The sequence below is a fragment of the Lathyrus oleraceus genome, chromosome 7, assembly GCF_024323335.1.
Source record: "Lathyrus oleraceus cultivar Zhongwan6 chromosome 7, CAAS_Psat_ZW6_1.0, whole genome shotgun sequence".
In the NCBI taxonomy this organism is placed as follows: domain Eukaryota; kingdom Viridiplantae; phylum Streptophyta; class Magnoliopsida; order Fabales; family Fabaceae; genus Lathyrus; species Lathyrus oleraceus.
Genome location: NC_066585.1, coordinates 332,921,643 through 332,934,206, shown reverse-complemented (window position 1 = coordinate 332,934,206; position 12,564 = coordinate 332,921,643). Strand labels below are relative to the sequence as shown.

General features: G+C 35.1%; 1 non-coding gene across 1 annotated transcript; it reads right to left on the bottom strand.

Annotated features, from left to right (window-relative positions):
• Window positions 1-12,124: 12,124 nt before the first annotated feature.
• LOC127108616 (small nucleolar RNA R71) lies at window positions 12,125-12,231 on the bottom strand. The gene has a single exon (XR_007796142.1). It is a non-coding gene; the product is annotated as a small nucleolar RNA R71 (small nucleolar RNA).
• Window positions 12,232-12,564: the final 333 nt, after the last annotated feature.

Sequence of the window (12,564 nt, the reverse complement as noted above, 5' to 3'; positions counted from 1 at the left end):
TATTCCTTCTTTGTCTTTCCATGTCTGAAAATTTGCAAATAGACCTCTTAAGTTCCTTGAAAATTTTCTTATTGTTGATGATATGGATGCAAATGTGTGCATGAATGCATGAATGCAACAATCACACTCAAGGATCAGGCAAAGCATACCAAACAAAGGTCATGGGATGGATCATGTCATCCTTAATATCAATCATCCATTTTGGTGGATTATGGTTTACACCTTATCAACACCCAAGTTCCATTGATATTAAGGATACAAGAACGAATCAACCATGAATCAAGGGTTTGTTGTAAGTCACGAGCATGGAGTCTCGGTTAAGAACCACCCAAAGGGAGTGTACTAGGGTTTAAACCTGCCAAACATGTTTTACAAGAGGTTCCCATAGTCATCATCCCATATTTCGGATATTATCGGATAAACGACTACTCGTATTCCAAAACTATTCTCAAGAGAGACTCTTATGAGTGTAGTATCACGTAACAATCGTATCAAATCTTACACTTGAACGACTTTTGCACTACATCCTAAGAATAGGCCAAGATGGGCTTGGTAAACTAAGGTCCTTGGCTTCTAAGGTCTATATTGGAAAGAGTAATGTCTAACCACAACTACTTGTGTGACATTATTGATCCCAACATGACCTCCACCAAGTGAATGGGCTTGCAAGTCAACTTGCTAAGGAATAACTCCACACAAATCAACAAGACTATGCCATTCTCGTATCCTAAGTGCACTCGAGTTCGGGTATAGAACTCATCTCACAAAGATCACCAAGCATACAAGGAATTAATATTCAAGCAATTCAATCATTACATACAATACAGTAATCCCAAATTGCACAAAAATATGTCACAAAATAATATACGCAACAATACAACAAATATGAAAAGTAGGCAAAACCCACTAGGCAAATGTCCCCAGCAGAGTCGCCACTTTTCTGTAGCGGGGTATTCGTTACCATTAGAGATATTGACTAAATCCAAGGTAATCCATACAAGTCGAGTCGCCACCGCACTTCTATTTATCCAAAGGAATGGTTAGAAAGCGAACAAAAACCTAAAAGTTTTATCGAATCAAAAACTAGTAAAAATGTCAGAGATCGGGGTAAGGGGGTTGGTTATGCAATGGGAAGGTTTTAAGCATCCAAAACATCCTAGGTACTCCTAGGGAGCCCTTTTCATACTTGTTGTAAGGTTGGTATTTTGCGAAAAATTGTTTGTGCAAACATGATTGAAGGGATGAGAAGAGAATATACAAGTTAATTACAATTTGTGTTTGGATGGATAAACCCATTGCCTACGTACCATCTTAAAAAAGATTAGGATCAAAACCTCGTAGTTCGGGGTAAAAATCTCAAAAATGAGTTGGTGAATTGATTGGTCCAAAAGCCTTAAGGTCTTTTGTTATCCAAGGGAGAAAACTCAACCTAAAACCACAAATCCACCATGTGAGGATAGCTTCAACATGCTAGTGAGGGGTTAACCCTATAATAAGCATGGAAGACTCATTGTCCATCACTAAGGATATAGGTGAATATTACATCTACCTCAAGGATAACTCAAACCTAATAGCTAAAGGTTATGAAAAAGTTTTGATTAAGAGAATGGCCATTGAAACCACAAAAATTATTTGAATGAGTTGTATTTACCAATGAAAAGTTTTTACAAAGTATGGTCAAAGTTGACTTAAAGATTCAATTCAAAATAAGTGTTATGAAAAGAAGGTTTGAAAATCAAAAGCATAGAGATTAGGTTTCTAATGATTGAAAACAAATGTTAAATGTTTGCACAAAAGTTTTGGCTTGGGTTAGAGTGGAGGGAAGGATAAGAATGGCTAAAGTCCTAATGATACAAGAGATGAGGGATAAGAAACAAGACCACAAATGGAGTTCCTCTCTTGAGATCATATTGATGATCCAAGTAGCTCCCATCCTTTGGAATATTCAAGCAAAATAAGTGTAAGCTCAAGCAATCAACATAATCAAACAAGCTCTTAGAAGATCCGCCAATGGCTCTTGTATCTTTCACTTTGGATGAACATGGAAATGGTTCTTTAATTTGGCTCACATAGGATCCCCTAGCACAAAAGCACGCACATCAAAAAGTTCTATAAAGTAAATCAAGAATGGACAAGAGTAAGTTTAGAGGTTTGGTCCTTTTAATCCATCTTAAACTTTAAGGTCCTCTTACTCAAATTTTGCATAGGGAATGTCCTAGAAACTAAGTCCATTTGTCCATTTTGCATTTGGTTCACAACAATCAAAACAAAACACAAGCACAATAATATATACACAATTATGTGCTCAAGTGAGCAAAAGGCAAATTGCATTAACATAAACATGTGGTCAAATGAGCAAAGGAAAAAGCAAAAGAATAATATGTACAAGAATAGTAAATTGCATAAATGTAAAGAGAAAGAATTAAATGTTAATGGTTAATGGTTAGTGTTAGAATTAGTGTGCCATAAGGCAAATTTAGAGCTATGTTAAGCAATCGTAATTGGACTTACGTAGAAGTCACAACTATCTGAGGTCGGTTAATAATAATGTAGGAAACAACACAAGTTAGAGGTCTTGATTAGTGAATCAAACTCCAATAACTTGCCATGCCAAAAACAAGATGAGAAATGATCTTGTATTGATTTAGGTTCTTTGCATGACTTAGGAAGCAATCTATCCTTAATGCAAAGCCATTTACTTGATCCATGATCAAGATGAATTAGATTTGGATCAAGGAAGATTAAACCTCCATATATCAATGCTAACCACCAATCTTTAACTCATTGATCAAAAAGAGAAAAGAATAAGAAAAAGAAGAAGATGAAGTATTAAGGTGCATTAATGGAAATGGTATGTATTATTCAACAAGCATTGACCAAAGATAGAGAAGATCAAGGTCAAACAATAGTAAACAGAAGCAAAATGAAGATTAGAAGTCAAGAAACAAATAAAATATTTTTGGCATTTTTTAATATTAAAATAAAACTTGAATTAAAATAATAAAGAAAGGTCAAATTTCAAACTCACTTCAAATCAACTCTGAAAAGTCCAAGTGAATCCAAGTTCAACAAGGTCAAACAAAACTTGACAAAAAATTTCAGCATTTTTAGAAGTCAGAAACTAATTTAAATCAATTAAAAATGCATAAAAATAACCTAATTGAACTAAAATCTCAAATAAATCTCAAATCAATTAATAAATTGATGAGAATATTTTTCATAGATCTATCATTATTCAAAGAGGTTGGAAAAATATTTTTGTATTTTTTGAATATCAAAAACTATTTTAAATGAATTAAAAATAACCAAAAAAGAGAAAATTACTAAAAAATATCAAATGATAAAATAAAAAATATTAAAAATCGTTTTTAGAAAGTAGAAATTAAAAGGAGAAGAATGAAATTGGTCCCATAATTTTTGGACCAATAATGAGAGAGATATGAATTTTTAAAGTGAAATGGAATTAAAATAATAAAAGGAAAATAAAATCAGAAAATAGAAAAAGAGAAAAAGCGTGAGCCATTGGATGATCTCTCATTAATTGACGTGGATCATCACGCGGCCAAGAAGCGCACGTTCACCATACACACGAGTCAAACGCATCACACTGAGCCATTAAAGAAGTTATAACATTGGATGCATGAGATTCAATCTAGAAATAGAGATGGACGCTCCTGATTGAATCTGGAGACCAGACGGTGGCCAGCGCCACCGTCTTCTCCGGCCAACTTCCGGCCATGCTCAAAGTTGCAGAAATAAAAAGGGTAACCAAATGGCACGATCCAGTCATCAATCGAAAGCTGGGGTGATGTACATCACCCCTGTACCACTCAATTCCATTCTAGATCTCTATATTGAGAGAAATCAGAAGTGGAAATTTTGTGGTGTTCATATGAACTTTGTGATTTTCAAAAATTGAAAGCATAGCAATGTTGCCTCTATGCAGAGGACTTCAGATCACACAACAACAATGAAAATAGAATACTATACAAGCTGATTCGAAGCAATTAACAGTTGAAGTAAACCTTTGAATTGCAAGGCTTTGAGTCACAATCTTTGGATGCTTTTGCTTATAGTAGTCACTATGGATCAAGGAGAGAAGGTTTAGGAACTTTAAGATCTGAAGATTGATCAATGAAATCAAAATTCAGATCTGAAAAATTTGAAGAAAAATGGATTATTTCCTTTAGTGATGGCTAGGATTTCAGTTCAACAGCAATTGGGGTGCCTTCAGGTTGAAGAAATGAAGAGCATAGGCATCGTATTTATAGGAGAAGCAATGCTGAATGCATGAACCAAAGCTTGCATGAATGGAAAGGGCCTCCATGCATGGGCCTGTACAGGCGCATGGAGGGCCCAATTCCACTTGGAATTGGAAGCTAATGCATGATGGAAGCAAAATGGACGTGCAGATTGGACTGTATTAGCTCATGCATGGCAATTGAAATGATTTTCCAAGAATGCACTATTACATTTAAGTCTTCGAAAATGCCATGTCCATACTTGAAATGCAACCTTATGAGAAAAGGTTGGAAAGCTTATTGCATAAGGAACAAATGTTATGTTAATCAAAACTCCATTTGGGCCTTGGAAATTGATGAAAATTGGACATGAAGTGTAGGGTGCAAAACATTCATAAGTGAAATTTTCAAAATTGGCCAAAGTTCAAGCCCTTCTGTCTCAATGATGCAAGTTTCAAATGACAAAATCTTCAACATGGAAGTTGTAGATCTTTCTAAGGCACTCAATCTGGACCTATATTGTGCATCATTTGGATTTTTTATGAAGAAGTTATGCGCACTTGAAGTTGGACATTTTTCACATTTCAATGCATTTGGTCCAAAGTGACCTATAATGTTTTGCATCATCACATGTATTTTTTTTTTATATTTGGGGATTTTTCTCAACATAACATTTGAATTAGACATCTTAAGCTTTCCAATGCATTTCGTCTCACTTCGAAATCATGAAAAATAAAGGAGTTATGTCCTTGGGAAGTTGACCCAAAATTAGGGTTTCAGTCAAAATGACCTATAATGTCTTGGAATGGATAATGACCTTCAAAGATTCAAATAAATTTTTGATGAACATGAATGTTGTTCAAATGGTCCTTAATAGCATTTTTTCTCTTGGGTTCATCTCCATTTGACAAACACATCAAAAGTTAGGTCTCAGTATATTTCAAAATAGTCAGATGAATTGACTGATCAACTTCTCAAGTCCAAACTTCATATCTTGATGAATTGATGATTGAGGATACTCAAATAAGTTCAAATATGCATTAAATGATTAATTAAATAACTTCCCTTGATTGTATTTGACCATCGGTTGAGGTTGCTTCATGAGCAAGGCACATATGATGAACAGATGGATTAGGGTTTCCTTGGGAAACAAACCTCAAACCCTTTGATTTGCTTTGATCAAAATGATGAATTGAGATACTTGGGAGGCATATTTGGTGGATGAGAGGTTTGGGAACCATTGCCATGCTTGCTTTCATCATCTTTTGGCCATATCAATGCACCTAGGAACTTCTAGAAGCTTTAGACCTTGTGACTGCTCAAGCTACAAACAAAAGATGTTAGTGACATATTTTTGTGCTTTTGGTTAGTAAATAAAATAAGAAAAGCAATAATATACAATTCAAGCAGGCTTGGTGATCTCAAACCACTCACAAGAGATCCCACCCCAAAGGTAAGAAGCCAAGATGCTTATGATCCTTGAGGCAATGCAAGTGCAATGTTATGATGCCATGAGGGATCTTAGGGTCAAAATGGGGGTCTTACGCGGTATACTTAAGTAGAATACGAAATATGGTAGGGTACCATGCGCTTAAGTGATTTTGGCATATTATAAGATATGGGCCACATACACTTGAGTGGGATTTTTAGCTTGCAGCCCATACAAGTGGTTCTATAAATACAACCCTTGTGTAGAAGCATTTATGCAGTTGCAATTTTGTTTCTCTCTCTCTCTCACTCAAAGTCTTCATTCATAGCAGCTAGTACTGAGATTGAAGGAATCCGTTCGTGTGGACTGAGTAGAGGCGTTGTCATCGTTCAACGTTCGTGATCGCTCCGTAGATCTGCATCAAAGGTTACAATCGCCACAAGAGGTAATGATTCTATCACTAATCATGCCCATTCATAAGGATCATTAAAGGAGAAATTTTAAATTCCACTGCATTTTGGATCGCTCTTCTCCTTCATTAATTCCATCTATCGGATATTATAGGTTAAGATGACTGACTCATCGACCCATAATATTCTCAAGAGAAACTTGTTTGAGTGTAGTATCGCGTAACAACTATTATCAAGTCTACACTTGAGCAGTCTCCACACTACGTCCTAAATAGGCCAAGATGGGTTAAATGTTCTAAGGTCCTCAGCTTCTCAGACCCAATTAGAGATAGTAATGCCTAACCATAAATACTTGTGTGACATTTCCAAATCCAAAAGAGTCTCTACTGTGCGGATGGATCTCAAGCCAACTTGTTAAGGACTACTCCACATAAGTCGAACATGACTATACCATCCTCCTATCTTAATTGCACTCAAGTTCGGGTTAGAATTTATCTCATCACTCAGATATCACCAAGCACAACAAAAAGATTATATCACATATATACAAACATCATATATATACAAATATATACACACAAAAAGTAGGCTAAACCCACTGGAGACTACTCCCTAACAGAGTCGCCACTTAATTTCAGTAGCGGTAAATTCATGATCAGCAAGCTATGGATAAGCTAGAGATCAAATAACAAGAGTCGCCACCGCGCTTTTATTGTTTCCAAGGGAAAAGGGAAAAAGTACGAACAAAACCCAAAAAAGTAAGAAGTTTTCAAATCAAAACTAATAAAATGTAAGAGATCACAGGTAAGGGGGTTGGTTACACAGAGGGAAGGTGTTAGCACCTAAAGTGTCCTAGGTACTCCTAGGGAGCCCTTTTTATATGCATATGTACTTGGTATAAAGTGATGTTTACAAACATATAGAATGGGGGGATGAGAAAAAAATTCATTAATTATATTTTTATGTTTGACAAGACCTTCGGTCTTACGCCTACGTACCAACATAAAAATGAGGGATCAAAACCTCGTAGTTCGTGATACAAATTTCAAAGTGGATGCATTACTTTTACCTAAATTTAAGTTTGAAAGGCACAAAGGCCTAAAATAGTTTGAATGAGTTAGTTGTTTTTGGATTTTTTAAAAGTTTAGGTCAAGTATAGTTAAGTTTATTTACAAGTTTGATTTAAGAAAAGAAGTTTGAAAATGCAATGGCATAAGGCCAAAGTTTCTATCGTTTTGCAAAGTGGTCAAAGTTTAGAACAAAAGTAGTTCACACAAAGAAGATTTTGAAACAATGAAGAAAGAGATTTTGAAATTAAAGAAATGAGGAGAAGATGATGAGACTACCCTATGTACAAAATTTAAAAGTTTAGAGTTGAAAAGATCAGACTAATGGTTAGCAATTCAATAAACAAGAATGTCAATATAAACCAAGAATTCCCTTGGACTTTTAGAATCAAGCAACACACAAATGCACAATTATATTTTCTTGAAGAGCAAGGCATAAAATAAAGATAGCCACATCCAAGCTTAGCCACTCCATGATCTTCTCCAAAATAGCCCATGTAACAGATGAATTCCACAAGTCACAGGTTCAAAATAACAACTTCACAATGATCATGTTGCAGATGAACTAAAAAGGATCTTAAATGATGTATCAGATGAAGTTTCATATTGCAAGCACTTGGTTTCTCAATAAGTTGACATTGGCCAAGTCCTTTAGCATAGGAATGTTGCCTAGATTCTAAGTCCATTTGTCCAAAATCAAACCAACAGTCCACTCAAAAGTTTTTTAGGGTTTTTGTTGTTATTATGTACATTAATGGTCAAAGGCCACACAAACAAACAAAGTATACACAAACAAAATATATCACACAATATGGTCCAAATGGACAAAGTGAAAATTGCATTAACATAAACAAATAGGATGATAATAACAATGGAAAATGAATAAAAGCAAAAATTAAATGGCATTAAAGTAAAGGGCTTGAAATTAAAAGTTAGTAGTTAATAAGTTAGAAGTTAGTATTGCTTTGCTTTTGCTTTTTAATTGAAGTCATTCTTTGGAGAACAATCAACCCACTTATCACAAGCATCGATCCTTGAACCAAGACATCTTCCAAAGGAAGGAAAAAAGGCCAAGTTTCCACACAATATCATGAAAGAGGGGAGACTTACAATCTCACTAACTAGAATGCTTATGCCTTTTTATGTCACAAATTTAGCGCTATGTTAAGCAATCATAATTGGACTTATGTAGAAGTCACAACTATTTGAGGTTGGACAATAGAATTTTGGTGTTAATGCATGTTAGAAACATAGTATAATAGACTATGCTCATGAAACATACCACACACAAAAATAATATGCAAAAGGTGTGGTCTAATCTCATCCATACTCATGTCAATTTTTCAATCAACTAGCCTTAGGATTTTGAGATATCATAGGCCAAATGGGATGAATGAATGAAGAAAGGGAATAAGATGAAGTGGGAGGGAAATGGATGAAATCACAAATTGGTCAAAGGAGGACTTTTACAAAATTAATATCATTCATTCATTTTGGGAGATGGAATGTACATTCTATCAATCCCTTAAATCCAATGATATTAATTAGACAAAGTCAAATCAACCTTTACCAAGGCTCAACAACAAGAGTCAAACATAAAAAAGTCATCACAATTGGTCAACAAATTTATTTGGCATTTATTCAAATTAAAAATACTAAAATAGTGCATTTAATTTAAATATGGTTTATTCAATTCCTAAAATCTCATCAAAACACAAAAGAAATGGCCATGAGATTTATCATAGGTCAAACAAGGTCAAAGGACCTTGGAGAAAAAATTTCATAATTTTTGGACATTTAAAAATATTTTAAACAATTAAAAACAAATGCAAAATCAATTAATTCATGAAAAATATTAATAATGATCCAAAAAATAATTTTAATTTAGAATATTAAAGAGGAAAGTATTTGGATTTTTTTGGTGAAAGTCCCATATTTTTTGGATCAATATTAAATTTAATATGAATTATTGAAAATAAAGAAATTAAAATGAAAATTAAAATATCAGAAAAAACGTGGACCACTTGATCTCCCTCATTAATTGAGGTGGCAGATCAAGTGGATCAAAACACGCATTCCACCGTGCACTTAAGGAAGCGCGCCACACAGTTAGTATTCAAAAGGAACGCTCGGGATTAGATCATTTTAAAAGGATCTTATGGCTCAGAACCATCCAGCACACCATCTAGCCTAAATTCACTCTAACTCCAAGTATATTGAGAGATACATGGATTTGAAATTTCAGGTACATGAACTGAGTTGCTTCGATTTGGCCTCAAAGCAACTCAATCTTCTTGCCTACATTGGTAGGACTTCAAACAACCAAAGAATCAATAGAATTGAGCAAGAATTAGAGAGAATCAAAGAGATCAAAATTTCTGGAAAATACCTTCAATGGAGGTCTGGATTCAACTGATCTTGTTGTTGCTCGTGCTTGATCTCACTCCAAATGCTTGCAAAAGAAGGATTGAATGCTCAAAAGGTTATGGATCCCTGGAGATTTGAATTTCAAAAAAGTGGAAATTCAAACTCAAATCCAAGTGAATTTCTCAGGATTATCCTTTGCAATATTGATAACATGAAATAGTATCACATTCTAGGACTCAATTTAATTAAATTATATTATTATTTACTTCAATTTATTTCATTTTATTAGATATTACGCGGTATTTTCTTTCTATTTATCTCAGGTGGTTTATTTGAAGCACAAGTAAAAAAGGAAGAAAAGGAGGTGCAAAAAGGAATGAAAATAAGCAAATATCAAAAGCCAAAGCCCAACCCAAAAAGCACAGGCGTTGTGCCTGTGACGAGCGTCACAGAGGCTGTGACGAGCATCACAGAGGCTGTGACGAGCGTCACGCTTTACACACTTGTGTGACGAGCGTCACACATGGTGTGACGGACGTCACACCATTCCCCTATATTTTTGGCACCAGGAACGCAACAGACCACGTTGAAGCTACTTTCACGCTTGACCCTTGGAACGTGAAGGCCATGTACACGGAAAACCCTTAGAAGCAGTTACAAAAAGTAGCAATATAAATAGTAGCTTTTTGGAAAGCTCTCGGTTCCACACTTCTTCGCCGTTTTCTCTTTTTCGCATTTTTTCTCTTCCAGCAGTACAAGCACATTTTTACAGCATTGCTCTTACGATTTTTATATTGTTTCCTTTGCAATTTCTATTTTCTTTTCCAGCAATTAAGTAATTTTTCGCACAGTAGTTTCTACACCGGAAACTATTGTGTACCTTTCACCGGATCTAACCCTACGTTAGAATCTAGTATGTTTTATTCCTTCGCTTTTATTTTTCTGTTTGATTGAAGAATTCAAGAACAAATCCAATCGGCCTGTGGTGGAGTGTTCAAGACTGCTATTTAATTTCTCAGGTTTTTAATTATTGTTTGAATTTATATATGCCCTGCTTTACTGTTTATTTATATTATTTGCCTGAGATGAATTTGTTTATGCATGATAATTATTTAAGTCTGTTTAGCATGTCTGGCTAATTTATTTAGGTATCGGTATGTAAAGTAAGCGGAATGAAGGAATCAAAACCAAATTGGTTTAATTACATTTAAAAATAAAATCAATCTTTTTACGGTCCCAATTTACAGGTTTAATAACAAGGTTTTTGTACGAAAGTAAAAGACATAAAGAAGTTAAAAGCAATAGAACGAGAGTTTGAGTTTTTGACTGGACAGTGTTAATTGGACATTAATTCTAGATCAGGGCGAGAGGAATTTTTAAAGTTAATTAAATTCTAATCTTTTTCAAAAAGTATTTTTAAAGATTGAATGTGAGGACGAGAGTTAAGCATTTGAATTTAATTATATAACCTAAGTCAACAGAGCGAGAGTTTGAGATAAGGGTGTTTAAACGATTAGTGTTTTCTTAAAAAGAGTTTCTACGGATTCTATTGTTTTCAAAAAGTGGTTTTTGACTTAACTAATAAGTGACAGCTACGTTAATATAAAATCATAGTTTATTCAACAGAGCGAGAGTTTGAGATAAGACTTTTAATCAGTAGTGTCAACTAAAAAGATTTATTTTAAAACCAAGAAACCAACAAAGAATTGATTCCCTAATTACGACAAACTACATACCAATATCCGCTTTATTATATATTTATTTTAGATCTTATTTTAGTTTTAGCTTTTCCCCTGAACAATCAAAGTATTACCTGCCTTAGCTTTACGAAGTAACCTTAGAAAACGGTATATCGATTCATAAGTCCCTATGGGATCGATATCTTTTAAAACTACGCGATAGAACTGTGCACTTACAGTTTGTACCCCAAATTCGACTCATAAAGTCGCGATCAAGTTTTTGGCGCCGTTGCCGGGGACTTTTATTTAGTCGATATCGTAACTCTTCTGTTACGCTCTAAAGACTAAGGCTTTTCATTTTCTTTTTCTTTTCTTTCTTTCATTGATTTGTATGCCACACACTCGCTCACAAGGCGAGCCGTTCTACTTACGAATCAACGATATCGAACTATATCTCCGAGTCTTACGACGAATTCGGGAATATCGTGCTGCAAAGAATCTCCCTCCTGTTGAACTTCCTGATTTCAAAAATATTTTCCCTTCGATACCCGAGATGGCAGAACCAGCTCGTGCTCTTCGAGATTACGCTGCTCCATCGCAAGATGAGCCGCATTCGAGTATTGCTCCACCCGCAATCGAAGCAAACAACTTTGAACTTAAACCTTCACTATTGCAGGCAGTGCAACAGAAGTAATTCTCTGGAAATCCTACCGAGGATCCAAACCTTCATTTGTCCGTATTTGTCCAATACGCTGATACTGTTAAAGCTAATGGTGTCACTTCAGAGGCAATTCGACTTCGTCTTTTTCCTTTCTCGTTAAGAGATAGCGCTAGAAGATGGCTTCAATCTCTTCCTTCCAACTCAGTCACCACATGGAACGAGTTGAAGAAAGTTTTTCTTGCTCGATATTTTCCGCCGAGTAAAACAGCTATGTTAAGAGCCCAGATAAATGGATTTAAACAGAAAGATAACGAGTCTCTTTTCGAAGCATGGGAAAGATACAAAGACATGATGAGACTTTGTCCACACCATGGTTTAGAGGACTGGTTAGTAATTCATACCTTCTATAATGGTCTCCTGTACAACACGAGGTTAACAATAGACGCCGCCGCAGGTGGTGCACTGATGAACAAACCTTATGCTGATGCTTACCAACTTATCGAAAGCATGGCTCAAAACCACTATCAGTGGGGAAGTGAACGAGCAATGGTAGAAAAACCTCAAACAAAAACTGGCATGTACGAGATAAGTAACCTTGATCATGTTAATGCAAAAGTGGATGCTCTGGTCCAAAAAATTGAAAGTTTAAATGTATCACCTCCAGCCACCGTGGTTGCCATAACTCAGAATTGCGAAGTTTGTGGAATCCA